The sequence below is a fragment of the Colletes gigas genome, unplaced genomic scaffold, assembly GCF_013123115.1.
Source record: "Colletes gigas isolate AHSC1104 unplaced genomic scaffold, ASM1312311v1 Colletes_gigas_Sc00009, whole genome shotgun sequence".
Lineage (NCBI taxonomy): Eukaryota > Metazoa > Arthropoda > Insecta > Hymenoptera > Colletidae > Colletes > Colletes gigas.
Window position 1 is genome coordinate 6796333 of NW_025106638.1, and position 21660 is coordinate 6817992.

The window sequence follows — 21660 nt, forward strand, 5'->3', positions numbered from 1 at the left end:
TATTTAAATGTGGAATAAAAATTTGTTAACTTCTCTTTTCTTTCCAGCTAATTAGCTTGCTGTTTCAATGTTTCTCGATTTATTTCGTGCCGTATATACAGAGCGTATGGTGACCCCTGGGAAAAATTTTAATGAAAGATTCTAGAGGCCAAAATAGGACGAAAATCAAGAATACCAATTTGTTGATTGAGACTTCGTTAAAAAGCTATTAACGTTTAAAGGTCCGCCTGTAGAACGACAATCCGCAAACAGCTGCGTATGCGTGATAGTGGTTCTCACTCAGCGTGAGAAGATTGGCGTTCTACAGGCGGAACATTAAACGTTAATAACTTTTTAACAAAGCTTCAATCAATAAATTGGTATTCTTGATTTTCGTCTTATTTTGGCCTCTAGAATTTCCCATTAAAATTTTTCCCAGAGGTGGCCAAACACCTTGTATAAAAAATGTCTCTGAAGCAACTGTTGAAGCATCACGGAAAGCTTCCTCCGTTTTAAGGCACCGTTCCTCCCGAACTACGGCTAGCTCGTCAATTATTTCCTCTAATTAGTGCTAATGTCGAACGGAACTCGTTGCCCTTTTCCGTACAAGGAACGTTCGTTTCCGTGCGGTCGATGATCAGTATTATCGGAATAGTTGGTGCTTCCTGCGGCAGTCGGCACCGGTCCCAGTTAATCAATAGGAGCCACAGGTATGCGAGCACATGCACGCAGCTTTATCGTCAAGTGTCTTGTTGGAGTAGTCATCGAAAATGTCAATGACAGGACGGTCAATTGCTTGCGAAGCGAGTGGAATCTCGTTGGTCCGAAAAACTCCCCTATCGTGGAGAAAGAATACGGTAATTTTTTGTCGAACGTTAGACCTAGGGAACCAGTCAGTTTGTTGGATTTCAGGCTGCGTATTTAAATTGGGAACTTATAAACATCCAGATAAATGTACCGACGAGTGGCCAGCAGAAATAATGTACCAAAATCATTGATGCTAATATTAATCATTGCTAAACACATGTGTGAGGCAGGAACAATATTTTGACTAGTTTATATCATTTAATCATACAGCTTCAGGCAATAAAAATGATGTCAACGGAATACTTTCTTTAAGACATTTAAAAAATTGTTTGCAATATTACAGTTGCGTATGCAAAAAGTTTTCGTTAATCCACTCGCTGCCAAGCCTAAATTATAGGAAGTTGCTCCTATTGCCATTTCTGTTTTGAGTTTATTGTTTACGTTTTGTTATTTCTTGATAGGTACACATATTTTGTCGTAAATAATCGTTTACGCGCATTTTATACTTATGTCTGTGGCAACAAAAGGTTTACAAATTCAAAAGACTTTATGTTATAACATATTTAAGTTACTTACTTAAGTTAGTTACGCGAGCATACAGCGAATGGGTTAATTTTTTACGATTTAGTTCAAGATGAACTACATGTTAAGAAGACAATTATTATAATATTATCTTTGTTTATGAGCGAATGGATTATAAGATCCTGGACATAATTTCTAAATTTAAAAAGCATAATATTTCATAGAAAAATGTAAGAATTTTGCGGTAACATTGTCGTAACACGTATAAATTTACAAAATTTATAAGAGTTTACATCTTCGTGCTGATCAAATAATAACAATAAAAAAATAGCAGCTGAAAAAATATTGGTGTCTAATATGTTTCAGTGCTCTACCAATGTACCAAGTCGTACAAAAAACCGGAATATGGCTGGTGGTATCTCGTATTCACACGTTCACGGACAGACAAAATTTTAATAAACTGCAAAAATAGACAAATGATTTACGTAAAGTGATGCAATCCTTCTTAATTCACGCGATGTAGTAGATAAAAGAAGTTTTTAAATACACAAAGACAAAATAAAATGAAAATATTCAGAGTAAATAATAATTTAAAAAAATAATAACAATATAAAATTGAATGCATTATAACGTGACTTATGGATTTTAATGTTATAGCTTTCATGTCATTTTGCATAGCAATAAAAATGAATGCTATAGCATTTGTTATTCTGCATCACAATATAAAGAGACGCTAAAACATTTAAGTCATTTTGCATAACAATAAAAATAAACGCTATAACATTCGTGTCATTCTGCATCACAGTAAAAATGAATGCTATGGTAATTATATCATTTTGCATCACAATAAGAATGATTTCTATGGCATTTATGTAATTTTGCGTCTCCATTAAATTGAGTCTTATAGCATTCACGTCCGTGAACGTGTTAAAGGAATGAAATTGTTCTCCAGAAAAAATTCCGTTCCGGTAGGTAACGTAAGAAAGAAAATTCGATGAGGAGTAGAAGAAGGGGCAGTTTAGCGTCCGTTGCAAAGAACCTGTGAAGAAAAAGAAAAATGATTAAGAAGCGGACGGACGTTGATCCGTCTCGTTGACAGTTTCGCGCGAAGCGTCCCTGAAGGGTGGCTTTCGCCCTTTGAACCGAGCGCCGGAGCGCCCGAGCGGCCGAGCTTTAATGTGTATCACGGGCTGGCTGCCCCCTCTTTCTTTATTCTCCCTGCAGTCTCGGCCTATCCTCATCTGTCCCCGTTCCTCCCTTCATCTCTTGCCCTCTGCCGCTTTTCTCGTCCCGTCCGGAGGGACGATTGACGTATCGATTCCAGTAGGGTGGTGGTGCAGCAGTCTGGCCTTCGCCGTCGTGTCTGCGTGGTCCAAAAGTGCTGGCGTCGTCTCAGCACCGACGTTCTCGTCGTTTTCTTTGTCGATCTAACCGCCGCGTAGCCCGGAGGATCGATGCAGAAGGACCGTTACCAGCGAGTCGGTGTGACTCGCGCGCCTTCCACGTGACGAATCCTCATGGGACCAGCCTTACACGGGACGATACCCTCCACGAGACTTCGAACGAGCACGCGATCCATCTTCGATCCGCCAGTACTCGCGGAAACCCGTCATTCGCATCTTTGGCATTCACCACCGCGAGTTAGACCACGAATGTAAATCGCTGCTGCTGGTGATGCGACGGGTTCGGTCAACGACATCCCTCCGTGGTTCCTCGCGTGCATCCTGACTCTGACGAACGCTTCCCCGGCACGGAATTCCACCCACGGAATTCAACGGGTTAGTTATCGGAACCTCGGCTGTGAGCACGTGACTGATTATCCAGCGGATGGCATCGAAGTTGCTTTTATGTTATTCGTGAAAGTTGTTCGGTTTTCCTAAAATTGATTCGATGAAAAGTGTCGGGGAAATATCAGCGACTCGCACGTGAATTAATTAGAGTTTTCTGTGAAAGTGTCGTGTGATTATTTTGCAGCAATAACCATAAACACGAGTGGATGCACGGTCGTGCATCCTCGACTTGAAAGCCTCTGTAAGTCGAAGCTGTATTCGTTCCCCTTTATAAATTGTCGATAACTTAAACAGAAACAGAATTTATATAAATTGGTCTGTGCAGCTTGAAACACAATTACGCGCATCCTGACGGTTCGCGGAATCCTAATGGCCCGGACATCAATCGACTGTAATTTGTTTCTGTTTCCTTTACATTGCACAAGTCGCCTTGTGCTACATTTCGCTCCGTTGGTTCTCGTAGCAAGCATTCAATGTCTAATTGCGTTGCAGTCGATTCTCCGTTTTAGTAAAAACTTGTAATATTAAATCCGAACGGTGGTACAAACTTTTAATATCGGTATCGAATTTGTTTGAGAACGTTAAATCTCGTTCCTCTCCCACAGCAAATAAAAATTAATATTTTTCCTTGTCCTGTTACTCGTTTTTTTTTAACTAAGTAACAATTTAATTAATAACTCGAATAAATATCACTTTAAATAAAACAGAATAATAAAAAAAAAAAACTGATGAATCCTTCGAAGGAAATATTTCTCTTTCAAGAGACGCGTCTTGAACGTGCGGAAAGCCTTTTTATCCTATACTTTTCTTTCCGTATTTTCTCTTTTTAAACAATCCGATAAGATCACGATCTCGACTACCTTCAAAGGCCACATCCGTTTGCACGTTTGCGTCTTCGATGACATTCTTCGCCAACATAATTTCATTTATAAAGAGGGAGGTGAAACTTCTAAGTTTACGAGACATTTAAATTCATAAAATTCAAGTAAATAAAGATAATCGAACCTACAGGTCGCAATGCAATTTCGCCAACTTTGCGCTAGATTTTATAGGACTAAACATTAAATGTTTGATCTTGGTGCGTAATTGTAAATAAAAATTGCCTACCGAGCTACTTGAAAACCGAAATGTTTGTCGTCTCCCTTAAACTTCGACTTACCGAGGATCCGACTGTATTTGCTTCAAAACGAAACACATATCCAGTGTAACGATAGTTTCTCAAGCAGAAGGTGATCATTTCCAGTGAACGTGCAAGTGACATTAAATCGAACCTCTCGCCAGCCTCCGCATCCGAAATAGCTTGATGTCGACGGGTCGAATTAACGCGCGACGAAATTTAATAGGAGCGTTTAGGGATTCTGTGTTCACTGATAACATTCACGTACGCAGACACACTACACCTCAGCTGGATTTAGATGCGGTGCTCATAGTCGTTGATTTCATGTGGCTCCGTTGGCTGTACTCTGAATGCTGTTGGCACTCTACGGCACTAGGATCGCGTGGACAACTAGCGATTGTTTTGTTCAGGCTCAAGCTACCCCAGAGCCATTAGAAGCAGAAGCAAATCGACGATACATTACAGTTATCGGAGTGCACGGGATTATGAAGAAAATGAACGAAATAAGCAGATAACGACCGTTTAGTCGATCTTTGACGAATTCTTAACCAACGTGACGCTCAACGTGAAAATTAACGAAAGAAATGGATATTAATTTTTTAGACGATCTGTGAGTAATTAATCGTAAACAAAGTCGTTAGAAGCAAAAAGAAATGAGAATGAAAACAAACAAGGAAAGTAAACAATTTTAAAGCATTATTGCAAAGTTATTAGGAGTCAAGGAAAATCGTGAAACGTACTGGTCCAGTTATATGTTGAAAATCAAACAGTAGTCGATCTACCAAAGAGAATTCAGTCATTACAGAAGATGTTGGCGACGTTGAGAACTGTCCGAAGTAATGGAGCGTCGATGAAACGAAGGAAGCAGTAATTGGATTTCACGAATCGAGCGGTTCGAGATCACTTTTCTTCGACTGACTAGAATTCTTTACAATCCATTCGACGACGATTGGAGGAATAATTAAAAAATGTTATAGAAACAGTGCTCCGGAGAAATTCGGAGAACTCGATCGTTCTCGTTGAAACAAATACGTCTTACTTTCGAGCCGTCGAAGCATTTGGCAATCCGAGTAAACTAAGCTCCAGAAACTGTTGACTCTGGCGCCCGTTGATGCACCAATCGTCACGGAGCATCGGATCGTACTCGCTCTACGATGAATCCGAATCGTGAACACCTCGGTTGGAACCTACATTCGCGGTACGATCATGTTTGGTGCAAGGCGGTCAGACGTCGTCCCCAGAATCCCGCGGGAATCGTACGCGTCGGAGAGTCAACTTCCTGACACTAACGCGAGGACAGGACGATCGAACTGGCAACGGGATCGTGAACAGTGTTCCGTACTTCGCGAGCAGCACGGTGCTCGCTTCGATCTCGGTTGGTGAAACGCTCGTTGGACGATGATCCAGGATTGTCTTTGGCGGTGATCACCAGCAGGAACCACGGAGTCGTCGCCACGGATCGGTGGCGATCGAGCTGCAGCTCTGTCGCTCGTACAGGTTGGTACTGCTTCTTGTTCGAATGGGTCGAGTACAGTCTTGGGACGGGAATCTTTAGTTCCAGGATGAGATAAGACTATAGAATAAAAGTCCTTATAGTGCAGTAATAGCTTAGAGTTAAGAAGGGTTGGTGACTACCCTACCTCAATGATATGGCAAATCATTGAGAGGGTTAGTAGTTCCATGTCTCGTAACTTGGCAGGTGTTTATCGCCTTCAACATCTGCTGGTATAGACGGAAGGTCTCAGTACAGCACAGCTTGCGCTTAGGTGCCTGAGAATAGCTGAAAGACACACTCACTTCTTCTTGTACGAGTGACGATCGTTAGCTTTGACGTTCGCGTGACTCTTTGATCGTGTTCCATCTCGGCCCGAGAAGCCGCAGGGGCCCGCCTTTTGCGGCCAGAGAATAGATACAAAGGAAACCGCGATGGCTTTTTCACGAATCAACGTTTCTCTTTTTCTCATCGAGACCGAACGCGGGAACCTGGTTAACCTGATTCATAGATCTTGGCACCAGCGGCGTTGTTTTAATTTCGAATGGAGAAATTCGGGGGGACGAGATGTTTTTAGAACGGTTGACTGAACTGATTCGACCTGGCAGCGCACGCGCTCGAGATGCTCCAGCGGTTAATGGAATTCCATTCCCGAGAATGCCGAAAGAAATTGGATTTATGGTAGTTTTGGTTTACTTGTAACATTGTTACGTCATTGGCTCGAAGATTGGTCGATTTTCAAATGTTTAACCGTTTTACCGTTAACAAATAAACGAATAAAGGAAAAACGTTTATTTCTATTCTCGTGAATATCAGTGTACAGAATATCTTATTCTTAATATTGCGTAAGGATGTCAAGGATGGTTAACTGGCATGTGATCAGATTTAAATATTCGGACACTTTTAACTTGAATATAAACTATATTATTTAATATTACTATAACTATTTAACATAAAAGAACATAAAAACGTGAGCGTAAACCCCATAAGTGACTGTTCTCGACCAGAGTTCGATGCAGAATGACTTTCTGCTGTCAAAGTCGAACCCTCTCGATTCCTATCTATGTACATATTCTAAACAAATGAGTTCATCGATACGGAGGACCCCTTTTACTACGCACGTTCAAGGAGCAGCACCCAAACACATATACACTTCTTACAATTGAATAATACATTTTAACGAGCAATGCTCTTTTTACAAACCTATACAGCTAAAACAGAATACAAAATACTGAAATAATGCAAAAATATAGTAACAGACATGTAGTATACCTTCGCCACTCGTAAGATTTTTTGGATTTTCCTTTTGAGGGTGCCTAGCAATACAAAATACATTAAAAAGATCTATTTCATTCATACGTGTATTATATAATGCAAACATTGCTCTATTTCTCAAATATCTAAATGGTGTGTGTGTTTGTTAGTCGTAAAGTCTACAGAGGAGTTCCTCAAGGTGGGGTGTTCAGTTCTTTGTTTTGCTTAATATATGCTAATGACATCACTCAAAACTTAGACAGTAATCTCTCAATTTGCAGATGATATCACTCTTTTTACACGCTCTAATATCCCTATTGTATCTAAAAAATCTATGGAAAGAGCTATTTCTCTAGTCAGTAGTAGGCTAAACTTATTGGGTCTATCCCTTTCAACCAAAAAAACGGTTCTAATTCTACTCAACGGAAAAGGAATTTTACCTGGTTCCTGTACCGTTAAGGTAGAAAATTATGTAATTATATCGAGTCCGACAGTCAAATTCTTAGGTATTTCCTTTGACTTTCGTTCATGTTCGTAGTTTTTCTCAGAGACTTAATGTCTTTAATTTGTCTCCGGTATTAGATGGGGATCTGACCCAGGCACATTAATTGCGCTATATGTACATATAAAAGCTTAATACGTTCCGTTATTGAATATAATTGTTTTATCTACTTTCCTAAACGTGATTCTCATCTTCTACGGATTGAAAGAGTTCACTCTTGCAGCTATTCGTGTCGCTTTGGGGTACAGAATTAGTACTCCGACTAATACCCCCCTTGTGGAATCCAAATTATGGTTCCTCCAGGATAGGGCGGCGTTCCTGTGTAATAAATTCCTCATCATTAAGTTATCTTACAGAAAATGCGATTTATATGAAGTAATAAACGGACTCTAGAGATCTCCACATTAGAACAACGTACTTCAAAAATCTCTTCCTATGATTCCAACTCAAATTAATTCGCTTCTTCCCCTTAAAGACTTCCTCAAGGTCAAAACTAACTTCCTTTCCTATACCATGAATTATAAGGTTTTATGCTCCAGAGCTAATCTAGACATCGAGCTTGGGGCTCTCATTAGAAACTCTCCTAAGCCCAATATCACCTTTATGGACCACTGGAACTCTAAATCACTCAACTAAATTTCTTTCTTTACTGATGGGAGTCGAGATCATGATCTGGAACGTGTCGGTGCTGCATTCTTTTCTCCTGAACTGAACGCTTCACCTCGTTTAGGTTTAAATAAATTTATTTCATCTTCTACCGCAGAGAGCATAGCAATTAAAAACTCCCTGGAACTCGCTTCTACGCACACCTATGAAAATATCTTTATCTATTCAGATTGCCTTAGTGCTTTGCTCTCAATCTCCAACCCTTACTGTGGAGTTAAATTAAATCTCGTTCTTATTAATATCAAAGTAATTCTTCTGAATCTTTTCCTTCGCGGCACAAAAATTTTCTTTTATTGGATTCTGGCTCACTCTGGTATTTGTTTTAATGAGGAAGTAGATAAACTGACAAAGGAGGCCTCTAGTCTTCCTGCTAGGATTTTAAAGTTTAAAAATACAAACAACACGTATTTTGGCGAGGAATATGTATAAATTCTAACAATATTGAAAAAGTTGTTCCTTGACCCCGTAAAGTGACAAAAACTCCATAAAAATGGTCCCATTTTCAAACGGCCATAACTCCTACAATAGTGAATATATTGGATTGAAATTTTAGGAGAAAGTATAGTTCATAGATATCGACAAAAAACTATTGAATAACTTTTATGTAGAACATCAAACAAAATTACTAAAAATCGAAAACGAATTTCTAAGAAAAATCGACAGGGAGCGAAAAAAAAAATTTCAGATCGTTCTAAAAAAATTATTTTCGATCGCGGGGGTTAATTACAATAATAATTGGTGAATAGACCTACTGCCGAAATCCTATCTACTTTCTAGAAAAAAATTCAGTACGAGCGAAACTTTAAACGTTAATGACTTTTTAACTCTTTCTACGTACTTTCGAGAAAAAAATTCATTACTGAAATTATAATGTGTGGTCAGAAATGTTTTATGAATTTTATTGAATTTTACTATAACTGAATAAAAAAATCTGCGGTAGGTCTACGTATTTGCATATTGATTCTAAGATTTCAGAATGTTGTCGTTAATTTATTCTCAGTTCATTTCATTTCTCAATTAAGTATGCCTTATTTGTTATTTTTACAGAGAGTTTGAGATATAAAAGTTTAATGGTTCACGATGTTATGGAGTTTTATTATTTCACGCGACATTTTAGTCCCGTACTCAGACTACTCTCAGAGCTTTAAAAGGTCGGCTAAGTCCAAATCTGAAAGTCGTTTACTTGTATACATAAGTCACTTACAAAGGTTCAAAATATTCCGAACAGTATTATATATCGGTCCCATGGTTCACAAACAAATCTCTTTCCAAAAAATTTATTACTTTTAACCATATTCAACTGGCCTTCCCTCTTTATAAAATCAATCTTGCTTCTGATCCCAAATGTAGTTGCGAATATCTTGAACAAGAGCCTAATCATATTATCAAGCAATGCCCACAGTTTGATATTGGCAGAAGTGAAATGATTGCTAAACTACGTTCATTAAACTTTTTTCCCCCTTACATGACTAACACTTTTCTTTTTCAACCAAGTATCTCCTCGCTAATGGTTATTTTCAAATTTCTAGAGAAGCATTGTGTAAACAGGGTATTCGGCCACCCCTGAGAAAAATTTTAATAATGGATTCTAGAGGCCAAAATAAGACGAAAATCAAGAATACCAATTTGTTGATTGGTTTTTAACGAAGGCTTCGTTAAAAAGTTATTAACAATTAAATTCAAAAATTTCAAATCGTTTTGGAAAAATTATTTTCGGTTGCAGGGGTCAATTATAATCATTTTTGGTGAATAGACATACCCCCGAAATTTTGCGCATTTTGGAGAAAAAAATTCAGTACGGGCGGCACTTTAAACGCTAATAACTTTTTAACGAAGCCTCCATTAACAAATTAATATTCTTGATTTTCGTCATATTTTGGCCTCTAGAATCCCTCATTAAAATTTTTCCCTGTATATTTAATCTAGACCAACTGCTGTCCTCCTGTAGTATATAATTTTTTTATCGATAAATGGGTAGAGATAATCTAAATGTATATCCTAATCGTGTTGTGCATTTATATGCATTGCTAATAATCCTGTAGAAGGTTACACAGCATTCAATAAAAAAAAAAAAAAATGGTGTGTAGAAATTTGCGAATGCCAACAATGATGGACAATTTATGCTATTATTTACTAATTTGAACAATAATAGCGATTATCCTTTGGTGTTTAAGGGTGTCCAGGCGAAGAATATATGTATAAAATCTTAAGAATTTATGCTGCACACCTACAATTATTCTAATTTATTTATGGAGGCGTACTCTAACGAACGACGAACCAAAATAATATAAAGCAAACAAATAGCGTCAGCGTTCCGAAATCCTTTGTTTTCACAAGGGGACCTTACAGTCGTGGGCATTGCGTTTGAAATGATAGGTGGATGCAAGTTTTAGTATACACATAGTATCAAAAACCCTTAATAGCGTTCTTCACAATGGGCCTTCGTTTTCCAGATATTTTGATTTAATATTTGGCATACATCTAATAAAAAAATTACATATATTTATTTTAGAGAGGAAGATGTAGTTGAGTCGGTAGAGCGATTAGCTACGAAGCTTTTGGTAGTGGGTTCTCGAATCCCCACCAAGTTACTTTTTTTCTTTTATTATTTTGAAATGCAAAAATATATTTTATTTATTATGTATACATGACATAAGTATTAAGACAAAAATCCTTAAATTTTTAATACAAATACAGTAATAAAATAGCATTATACGTCATATATTGTATATGTATAGAAACCTCTATGACAGTGTAGATACTATCATAAAGCAAAATGGCAGCGAACTCAACATCGGCATTTAACAGCATTTTATCCCATAAAATATCGTTAAAGAAATTATTTATGTCCCGATAATTGCCACGCTTAAAATTGTAATAGTAATAGTTGATTCTTTGTACACTCGTATTCTCAGACTTTGATTAATTAATATATCAATATCTAAGATACAATTGGCGGTAACATTGTTAGTAGAAACAAGATCTGAAATATTATTATGTGGATTTGTTATTGAATTTATCTGTAACGCGTTATGAAAACTAAAGGTTTCAAATAAGAACTTAGCAGTAGCAATTTCGATGTGTGTTTAATATTTAACGATTTCTTTTTATTATTTCGGTTGCAAATGTGTACGATAATTTGCATTTCAAATTTCTTGCGCAAGATGAAAACCATTTTAAGGATGTTATTCTTTTCCAAACTTATATTGTAGGTATTTATAGTAACATTTATCAGTAAAAGCTTTCTACGCAAAAATTGTATGACACGAACGAGACCATAACGAGATCATATATATTATTAAACCGAATTACAACTACGATCAAAATATTAGTTAGACTTTTGACACAGGATCGTTCAAAGTGAATTTCAAATTGATACATTTATGTTTATCATATTTGCGGGAGAATGTTATCACAGGAACGTAAAATATTTCCAAAGTGAGTAGAGGCGAAGTCAAAAATGAAACACGATTTTTTTAACTGCTATAACACAAGTTCAAGGGATGAAATTAGCCATCAAACTTTCACCCCTACGTAGCTATTTTTAAAATTATTAGGGAGAAGAAAAAGTTGTTCGGACGAATATTGTATGATTTTTAATAAAAATAAGGCAATGTACGGCGAGAAACGCAATGAAAAGTTTTAAAAAATCAGTTCTAGTGCTTCTTGTCATCGAAGTTGTTAATATTTTTCTAAAGGGCGAGCTAGAATCTGAACTTCTACGCGCCTGACTAAAACGAATCAGTTCCTCTTGTCTGGCGAAGCCGGATCCTATTCTACTTGTCAACCTGAAAATGAATTCTACATGACTGATCCTGCGGGATCTTATCTCCCTTGTCGAAGGTGATATGATTTTCTGTACTTGTCAGATCACATTCTATTTTTCTCATCAGAAACCATCTTATACACGATTGTCAGAAAAATATTGTGAAAAATTTAAAACAACAAAAAATTATTATTTAAATTTCTCGTCTAATTATTCTACCAATATTCATTCTTTTATCCCCAATAGTTTAAAGCGAAACACCGTAGGTTTAAACATCTTAAGAATAATTTTATTACGTAAACTTTTATCGTAACGACTCAAACAAATTAGCGTATTTACTATTGATTATTTTATGATGCAAATGTTTATTATAATCGATATTCGTCACTTGGAAAATATTTCTTGTAAATGTGCACAAAAGAGATTGCGATGGAGAATGGAACAAAATGTAATTTGTATTTATTGTATAATATGTCTGAAATTCGCAAAATGTTGATTCATATCTACTTTGCTTAGCTAATTTACTTTTATCGATATTACAAATATTATTTAACACTAAACCTACCGGCATCTCATGCACACCCATTCCTACCATGACCGGTCAAATGACCAGTCTTTCTTTTTCTCATTTACGAGGCAACGTACTTCTAATTTTTGCATTATATGTATAGAAAGTTGTGTTTTGATGTTTATTCGTAAGATATCCTTCTCTTTTATCTTAAACAATTTTTCAATTTTCATCGGATAGAAGATAAAACGCCCTTGAAAACGAATTTTGTTTCAAGTCGATACCGTAGTTAATTCTAGAGAAAACAACTATTTAAGAAAAAGTGCTGGCTAGTAATTACACAGACATTTTGTATTTAAATTCATTTTCAATTAAATAAACAATTTATGGTCCAGTTTTATCGTATACTAGTCGTACGATCAGTAGGAATTGCTAAAACTTCTTTAGATATGTAGCGTCAAAGAAAATTTCAAACAAACATAGAAGGTAGCAAAAATTATAGTAGATGATATGATCATTAGGTTGAGGATGAAATGCCCTTTAAAACGAGCGTTTGAACAAGTCGATAGCTTTATTAGTTCCGGAGATATAGCGATTTTAATTTCAAGAGAATGCGGTGGCTGGTTTCGGAGATAGGGTTTGTTTACGTTTCGTTGTTGCGCTCGCGAGTTCATTGATCTCGCGCGCGCGTAGATAGTAAACAGTGCGTAGTAAATTCTTGGAAATACTACGCCGGGACTGATTGTGAGTCACGACAGTCACATACGCGGGGTAGGTTAGCACCACGCACGTAAGACAAAGAGGTGTGACGCCTAAGACGAAGACAGAGATAAAAAAAATTACAATAATTAATTTAAAATTATAATAATTAAAATTTTAAAGAAAAGTCGGATCGACAAAAACCAGAAGCCATTTCAAAGAGGAAGGTTTACCGCTGCCAACGATGCCTCATTTATAAATAAAACATTAATAGTTTCGAACTGCACGCGTCTAAAGTTTTAGTATTTTTAATACGCATTAATAGCCTTTTCTAAGACGGGAAGCGAGACACAGCGAAATTTAAAAAATCATCTTTTACATAAATTATGATATCTCGAAAACGGAAAGTCGGATCGACAAAAACCAAAGACCATTTTAAAGAGGAAGGTTTACCGCATCCAACGATGGCTCAGTTATGCAGAAAACATGAGTAGCTTCCAAACTGCACGCGTCTAAAGTTTAACTATTTTTAATACGCTTTGTTAGACTGTTCTAAGACAGTGGAAGCTGTAAATTCTGTCCTTTCGTCTTTGTTATACATATATTTCCTATTTACATCGGAAGCTAACCAGAATTTGGTACCAAATTTTGTCCAGTTTTTTACAAAAAAATTGAAATCATTCAACCGGTCAGATGACCGGTCGTGGTAGGCAAGACAGACTACATATTTTTCTCAGAAAACAAACAATATGAATAAAAGTGAATATTGTAAAATTCATTGTACATATACTATAAGAAAAGTCGTGAAGTTAGATGACGCTAAAATAATATTCTGTGTTAGAAATTCTAAACGAAATTTTAAAAACGGTCATTTGACCGCTCGCGGTAGGTTTAGTGTTAATATTAAAACTACGTAAGTTTGTGTTTTTAATTTAATGTTGCATCCATGTTGTGAATACTTTTAAAAAGAATCATGTTTCGCAGACAATATTTCTAGACTTACGTTAGTGGAAATTTACAGAGAACAAGTAAAATTCAAACGATTTCGCGAAGAAACATTTCTATTTCTTCGTTTACGTACGAACTATTAGAATTTACGAAACAAAGATCACATTGCATATTTAGATATTTTCTTCGAAATACTCACGATAAATACGATTTATTTATCTTCAAAATCTTACAATGTTCTTCATTGAAATTGTATTTTTTACTATTTTAATCGGTAAAACCTTCTCGTAAAAGTCTTTAAATGATAACGGAAATATCATGAATTTTAATTATACGCAGAGTCTAGTAAAAAATAATAAATATCTTTTTGTATATTTAATCAGTTTTAATAGGGTCGACAAGTTGCCAAATTTCCCAATTAAATGCTTCCCGTGGAAGCAAACTTACAATTCTTGTTAGGATAGCAGCAAGGTGATCTAGTTTCATTTCTGTTCACAGATTAGTTAGCACAGCTGGCGCATAAATGGTACACTGTTAAATGACCTTTTCTCCCGTGAATGTGTGCACTCGACCATTTCGAAATTCTTCGTTTACGTTGATACATGTTGCGGCGTGAAATCTCGTACGTTCGATCGTTTCTCAAGCGTTTTCCATTTTATCTGTTCAACAGGTAGGCCACAGTTGCAATCGTGGTTGCATTACCAACGTTCCGCTAAGCCCAGCGAATCGATACGATGGCGAAACTGTCACATTCTATTTGCCAAAAAATGATACTGCATTATCCCTTCTCAACTATATTCCAACATTTCTCTATCCGCAGTTTGACACAGGGATTTTCTTCTTTATTTCACGACCCATCTACTTACAGTAATCTTCAAAACGTATAGTAAATTTTTTTATCAATTTTTCAATGTTTTCTAGTTTGAGCGATAACTACACTCTAGTTAAATAATTTCTTTCGTTCGATTGTTCGAGCAGCCTATATCTTTGCAACTGATACATATTTTTGTATACAAAAATTCTGACGTAACTTAACAAGATATGTACATAAATAACGATGTTAAACGTCAAGTTTGTATCTCTGATTTATTTTATAAAATTTCAAAAATATCTTTTTTCACGTTCAGACTAGAATTACCTACGAATGAGATTAAGTTTTAAAATTAGTGGTCTCGTATTCTACAACTTTTCATTTTCGTCTTCGTTTGAAGATTATAAATTTTCGAACAATTTTATTTATCAGAGATTACAAATTTTTAAACTATTATTTCCCTTGTTTGACTGGGAAATGGTCTCATTATACTTCTATGCCCAAAGGCAGTCAGTATTCTACCGGTTTGATTAAGGGACTATTTTCTCTTGCATGCTCAACCACACACGGTTCTCCTTCGACTACTCTGTTTAAAATCGTTCAAAGGTACAAATTTTTGAACCGGTATATAAATCATGTTTTTTACTGAAAGGTATACAATACTTGCACAAAAATTGTTTTATATTTTTATTAGTTTTCAAAAGGGTTCATGCCAGATCTAGTCGTTATCCAAATAAATTATTTGAAAAATAATCGCTAAGATAACATATTATTTTTTTTGTTTGTTTACTTGAAATAATTATGCGTTATTTCAAACGAACTTTATACTTTCGAGAGTAGTTACATCCTCTGAATTCGAATTGTAATGAGTAAAACAATTATTCGTCCCACAATTTTGGTCCCTCCACGAATCTACAAAATTGCATGAAATCCGATTTTGTATTCCTCGAAAGTCTTTCTTCTGAGAATGTATATTTTAGGGATCGTACAATGCACGTAAATTAAAACTCGGTTTCATTTTATCGACGAAGTTAACGTTATCACCTTTTGTTTTCTTGCTGCTATTAATACTATGAAGTAAACATGTTACTAAAATGGTAAAGGCCAAACGTATCGGCCCGTGTGTATTATTTCTCGACTTCCGCGTATAATTGCTCTTTATCCAACCCACAAGGTAATCTCGAGAAAAAACAAAGTTAATTTCATATCTGCTCCGGTGTGCTGCTTTTGACCCTCTCCACGGAGATTTTGTTCGAAAGAACAGCACACGCTTGCAATATAGTCACGCTTACTATGTATTATACATATATCCTCGATGCTCGGCGAAACGGAAGAAAAATAGATACGCTCGACTATACAAGATTCGTGCCGCTTTGCTTGAACGTGTTTCGAACGTATCGTCGAGTTAGTTTCGTCGTATTCTTTATGTTCCCGAGCGCCAATTGTGTTTAAAAATCGAGTAGCATCGACTATATTAAGTTTAGAAAGCATTCAACAGAAAATCCTATTAAGCTTTACATTAAATTATTATCTAAGAACTTCAATCATTTTCATTTTTCAATGTTCTATAAATATATTTAGTACTGATTATAAATACTCTCAACTAGCGAATTAACACTAAACCTACCGCGAGCGGTCAAATGACCGTTTTTAAAATTTCGTTTAGAATTTCTAACACAGAATATTATTTTAGCGTCATCTAACTTCACGACTTTTCTTATAGTATATGTACAATGAATTTTACAATATTCACTTTTATTCTTATTGTTTGTTTTTTGAGAAAAATATGTAGTCTGTCTTGCCTACCACGACCGGTCATCTGACCGGTTGAATGATTTCAATTTTTTTGTAAAAAACTGGACAAAATTTGGTACCAAATTCTGGTTAGCTTCCGATGTAAATAGGAAATATATGTATAGCAAAGACGAAAGGATAGAATTTTCAGCTTCCACTGTCTTAGAACAGTCTAACAAAGCGTATTAAAAATAGTTAAAATTTAGACGCGTGCAGTTTGGAAGCTACTCATGTTTTCTGCATAACTGAGCCATCGTTGGATGCGGTAAACCTTCCCCTTTAAAATGGTCTTTGGTTTTTGTCGATCCGACTTTCCGTTTTCGAGATATCATAATTTATGTAAAAGATGATTTTTTAAATTTCGCTGTGTCTCGCTTCCCGTCTTAGAAAAGGCTATTAATGCGTATTAAAAATACTAAAACTTTAGACGCGTGCAGTTCGAAACTATTTATGTTTTATTTATAAATGACGCATCGTTGGCAGCGGTAAACCTTCCTCTTTGAAATGGCTTCTGGTTTTTGTCGATCCGATTTTTCGTTTCGGAGATATCGTAATTTATGTAAATGGTAATTTTTTTATCTCTGTCTTCGTCTTAGGCGTCACACCTCTTTGTCTTACGTGCGTGGTGCTAACCTACCCCGCGTATGTGACTGTCGTGACTCACAATCAGTCCCGGCGTAGTATTTCCAAGAATTTACTACGCACTGTTTACTATCTACGCGCGCGCGAGATCAATGAACTCGCGAGCGCAACAACGAAACGTAAACAAACCCTATCTCCGAAACCAGCCACCGCATTCTCTTGAAATTGAAATCGCTATATCTCCGGAACTAATAAAACTGTCGACTTGTTCAAACGCTCGTTTTAAATGGCATTTCATCCTCTACCTAATGATCATATCATCTACTATAATTTTTGCTACCTTCTATGTTTGTTTTGAAATTTTCTTTGACGCTACATATCTAAAGAAGTTTTAGCAATTCCTACTGATCGTACGACTAGTATACGATAAAACTGGACCATAAATTGTTTATTTAATTGAAAATGAATTTAAATACAAAATGTCTGTGTAATTACTAGCCAGCACTTTTTCTTAAATAGTTGTTTTCTCTAGAATTAACTACGGTATCGACTTGGAACAAAATTCGTTTTCAAGGGCGTTTTATCTTCTATCCGATGAAAATTGAAAAATTGTTTAAGATAAAAGAGAAGGATATCTTACGAATAAACATCAAAACACAACTTTCTATACATATAATGCAAAAATTAGAAGTACGTTGCCTCGTAAATGAGAAAAAGAAAGACTGGTCATTTGACCGGTCATGGTAGGAATGGGTGTGCATGAGATGCCGGTAGGTTTAGTGTTAAGAATAAATATACGGTAGAACGACCATTTTTTTAGCATCCTCCTTTTTTGCGAAAATTAAAAAAGTTTAGTATTGTACAAGAAAAACGAATAACAGATTATTGTAAAAACTAGTTACATAATTAAAATAGTCGTTCCTAAATACACAATTTTCGAAGTTAAACTTTATTTCTGCCTTTAATAGTGCTCTTCGCGTCGACCTTTGAGAGCTGTACTGTTGTTTGTAAAATGAAAATATGCGTTGAAAATTTTTGAGAGAAATGTTCTGTAAAAAAAATTTAATAAATATTGACTGCTTATGCTTTAATTGTTCCCATGTTAGAAGTTCAAATGCGCTGACCTGACTTGCGTCTATGGCAGACTAAAAGACTAGGAGCAACTAGAGTGGTCCTTAGCTACAGGGTTCAACATTTTTGCTTTATTTTTTTTTTGCGCATCCCCATAGATTGACACTTGATAAAGAAATCATTTTTGCCAAATTTTATCGTGATTGGATAACTAGAACACGTGCTGCGTTTGAATTGAAGGTTTGAAATTATAATAATTTTGCATTAGAGTCGAATGTAGTTGTGTCTTATTCGAAATTTATTAACCGATATTTTTTGGTGAAATATAATTCCTTTAGTGTAAAATAATAACATTATGTGTGATCTTCAATACTATCATTCAATTTATTATTAAACATGGCATATAACATAGGGGGTAAGTCATAATTTGTGGCTTCTGCTTATACAAGGTGTCCGGTCACACCTGAGAAAAATTTCAATGGGAGATTTTAGAGGCCAAAATAAGACGAAAATCAAAAATATCAATTTGCTGATTGAGGCTTCGTTAAAGAGTTATTAAAAAATTAAATTAAAAAATTTTAAATCATTCACGGAAAAATTATTTTCAGTTTTAGGGGTCAATTACAATCATTTTTGGTGAATAGATATACCCCCGAAATCTTACGCACTTTCGAGAAAAAAATTCGAGTAGGTACTGAAATTTTTAGACAAAATTACAAATTTCAAATCATACTAAAAAAATTATTCTTGTTGCAGGGGTCAATGACAATCATTTTTGGTCAATACACATACCCTCCAAATCCTACGCACTTTCGAGAAAAAAATTCCTTACCGAAAATATAGTGTGAGGCCAGAAATGGTTCCCCGAAATTTCATATGAATCTTTAAAATGTCATAGCTCCCGAATGGATTGCGTATTTTAGTTGAGAATATGTAGAAATTCTGACGATATTGAAAAAGTTCTTCCTTGACACCGTAAAATAAGAAAACCCCCCTAAAACTGGTCCAATTTCCAAACGGCCATTACTCCTGAACAGATTGGACGATTTTAATGTTTCGAAATGCACACGGCGCGTATTTTTGTGGAGAATATGTAGAAGTTCTAATAATATTCGAAAAGTTGTTCCTTGGCCCCGCAAAATAAGAACCCTACAAAAATGGTCCAATTTTCGAACAGCTATAACTTCTACAATACTGATTATATTTCAATGAAACAATTTTCTGAAGTAGAGCTCATGGGCACCTACAAAAAAGTATTAGACAAATTTTCTGTAAGGCGTCAAACAAATTTACTAAAAATGAAAAACGAATTGTAAGAAACATCGACAGGGGGTAGGTGCCTTAGCTGAACTTTTGATATGATGTAGTTCATGATGTCTTGATGAAAAGTTCTAATGGGCTCAAACTCGTAAATTGAACAGTTTCAAAAGTCAATAATAGTGTGCCTTATTCTAGATTATCACGTTTGAGCATATTTGAGTGTAAGAAGCACTGTTGTACACTGTCCATTTATTTGACCCCTTAAATCCAATAGTAGTACTGTGGGTCCTTAAATATTACCGCTTGACCCCCTGACCCTCTGACTCCCATTCAGGAGTCAAAATAAAAAAACGCCAAAAAGGTAAAAAATGGTTCTCTTTTTCATTGTACAAACATGAAGCACCATCGACATTGGCATTACCCAGTGTGCACCAGGAGGAGGTTGCCCGATCGAATTTTGCACACCATGTGACCCTGAAGAGGGCTTCTTTATAGTTTTTATAGTTTTCTCTATTCGACCATAAAAATCTCAACATTCATATTGTCTTGATGGTCTCTATTGCGCAGATTGGCACTTCGTTGGTGCATAGCAGCCTTAGAAGACTAAAAGTTTATTCACGATTTCGGTATCGTACCAAATATCAAGTTCTTATTTCTCACATTCCCAAAAATGAACTGGAACTAGAAGAGGAAGTAATATATGGTTACTACTGCATCTGTCAATCTGGTGCCAAAACATTGGATACATGCGCACAGAATGTTTTAAGGTTTTTAGGATTTGCTCGTCATCAAAAGCATGTCAAATATTCGGATGGCAATAATCTAGAATAAGGCGTACTATTATTGACTTTTGATCGCCCGTATCTCGGGAACTGTTCAATTTACAAGTTTGGGCCCATTGGATCTTTTCATCAAGACATCATGAACTACATTATATTAAAAGTTCCGCTAATTTAACCGGGGGCCATTTTCCATAAGATCTATGCTCCTTTTCGGCGAAATTGAAAAGTTTTAAATCACTCTGGAAAAATTATTCTCATTCGCAGGGGCCAATTACAATCATTTTTGGTAAATAGACATACCTTCGAAATCCTATCCAGTTTCGAGAAAAAAAATTAATAAGTGGATAAATGCACAGAACTTTTTTTCATTAAATGCCACAATCTGGGGGGAGTAAAAGTAATCGAAAATCGAAAAATAACGACTACCCTAAAGGCCACACGACCGTCGAAGCGACATGCGTTTCTATGCTCTTCCTTGTTTTGCAATTGAAAACAAGGGCAGGCAAGATTCGCGTTCTTATGTCTTTTCAATTGTAAGACAGGGAAGGTCATAAAAACGGACATCGTTTCGACGATCGTGTGACCCTGGCCTAAACTGTGGAACGGGTAATTAAGAGTCTCCTTAAGGTCACCGACCACTTGTTCGTCTTCTCTCTTCGTTCATAAATAACAACACTCATCCCTTAAAAATTTCGCTAAAGAATATCTTGCCGGAGATTTCTTCGTTTGGCTGGTCTTGACTTGCTGTCTGTTGGCAACGAAGATGGCAAAACATTCGTCGACGAGAATGTTCTCAATTTAACCGCGTGATGTAAAGAAAAACGAATGGTGTCGAGTTAACCACTTTTTCTGGGCAAAAGATTGTCGTTAGTTTCGTCGGTTCTCCTTCTTCCGCAAAAGTAAACGTTGTCATGGCGCAAAGTTCCTTCTGCCCGAGTACGCCTTACAAGACGTTTCATCTCTTTTTCTTCTAATGGCGCTAAGGCTTCGAGGAATTATTCCATGACAATGGCGTAATCGAAACGATTCTTATATTTCTTCTGTTCTTTTTGGGTTTTAAAGTCGCGTCAACTGCTTCCTTGCTCCCGACTAGACCATTTCACTCTATTTTGCACAGTAGCTTGAATTCTTTTAGAAACTTAGCAATGTTGTCTATTTCCTCCTTGGTAAGGTTAGTTTTTCAGTATTGATTAAAGTTTGATTGAAAAAGTAAGTAGTCTATGATAACAGTAATTGTTACGTTATCAACGTTTTCATTTTATTTCAAAACCCCATAAAAATCCCCTTAAAATTTGATGCACGATCTTCCT

The 21660-nt window shown here is 36.1% G+C and overlaps 1 protein-coding gene across 1 annotated transcript in view; it reads left to right on the top strand.

Annotated features, from left to right (window-relative positions):
• Positions 1-3856: 3856 nt before the first annotated feature.
• LOC122397492 overlaps positions 3857-21660 on the top strand; it is a 140372-nt gene continuing 122568 nt past the window's right edge. Inside the window, exon 1 of the mRNA XM_043396667.1 lies at positions 3857-5712. The gene's annotated coding sequence lies outside the window, so the exon portion shown is untranslated. The remainder of the gene's footprint in view (positions 5713-21660) is intronic.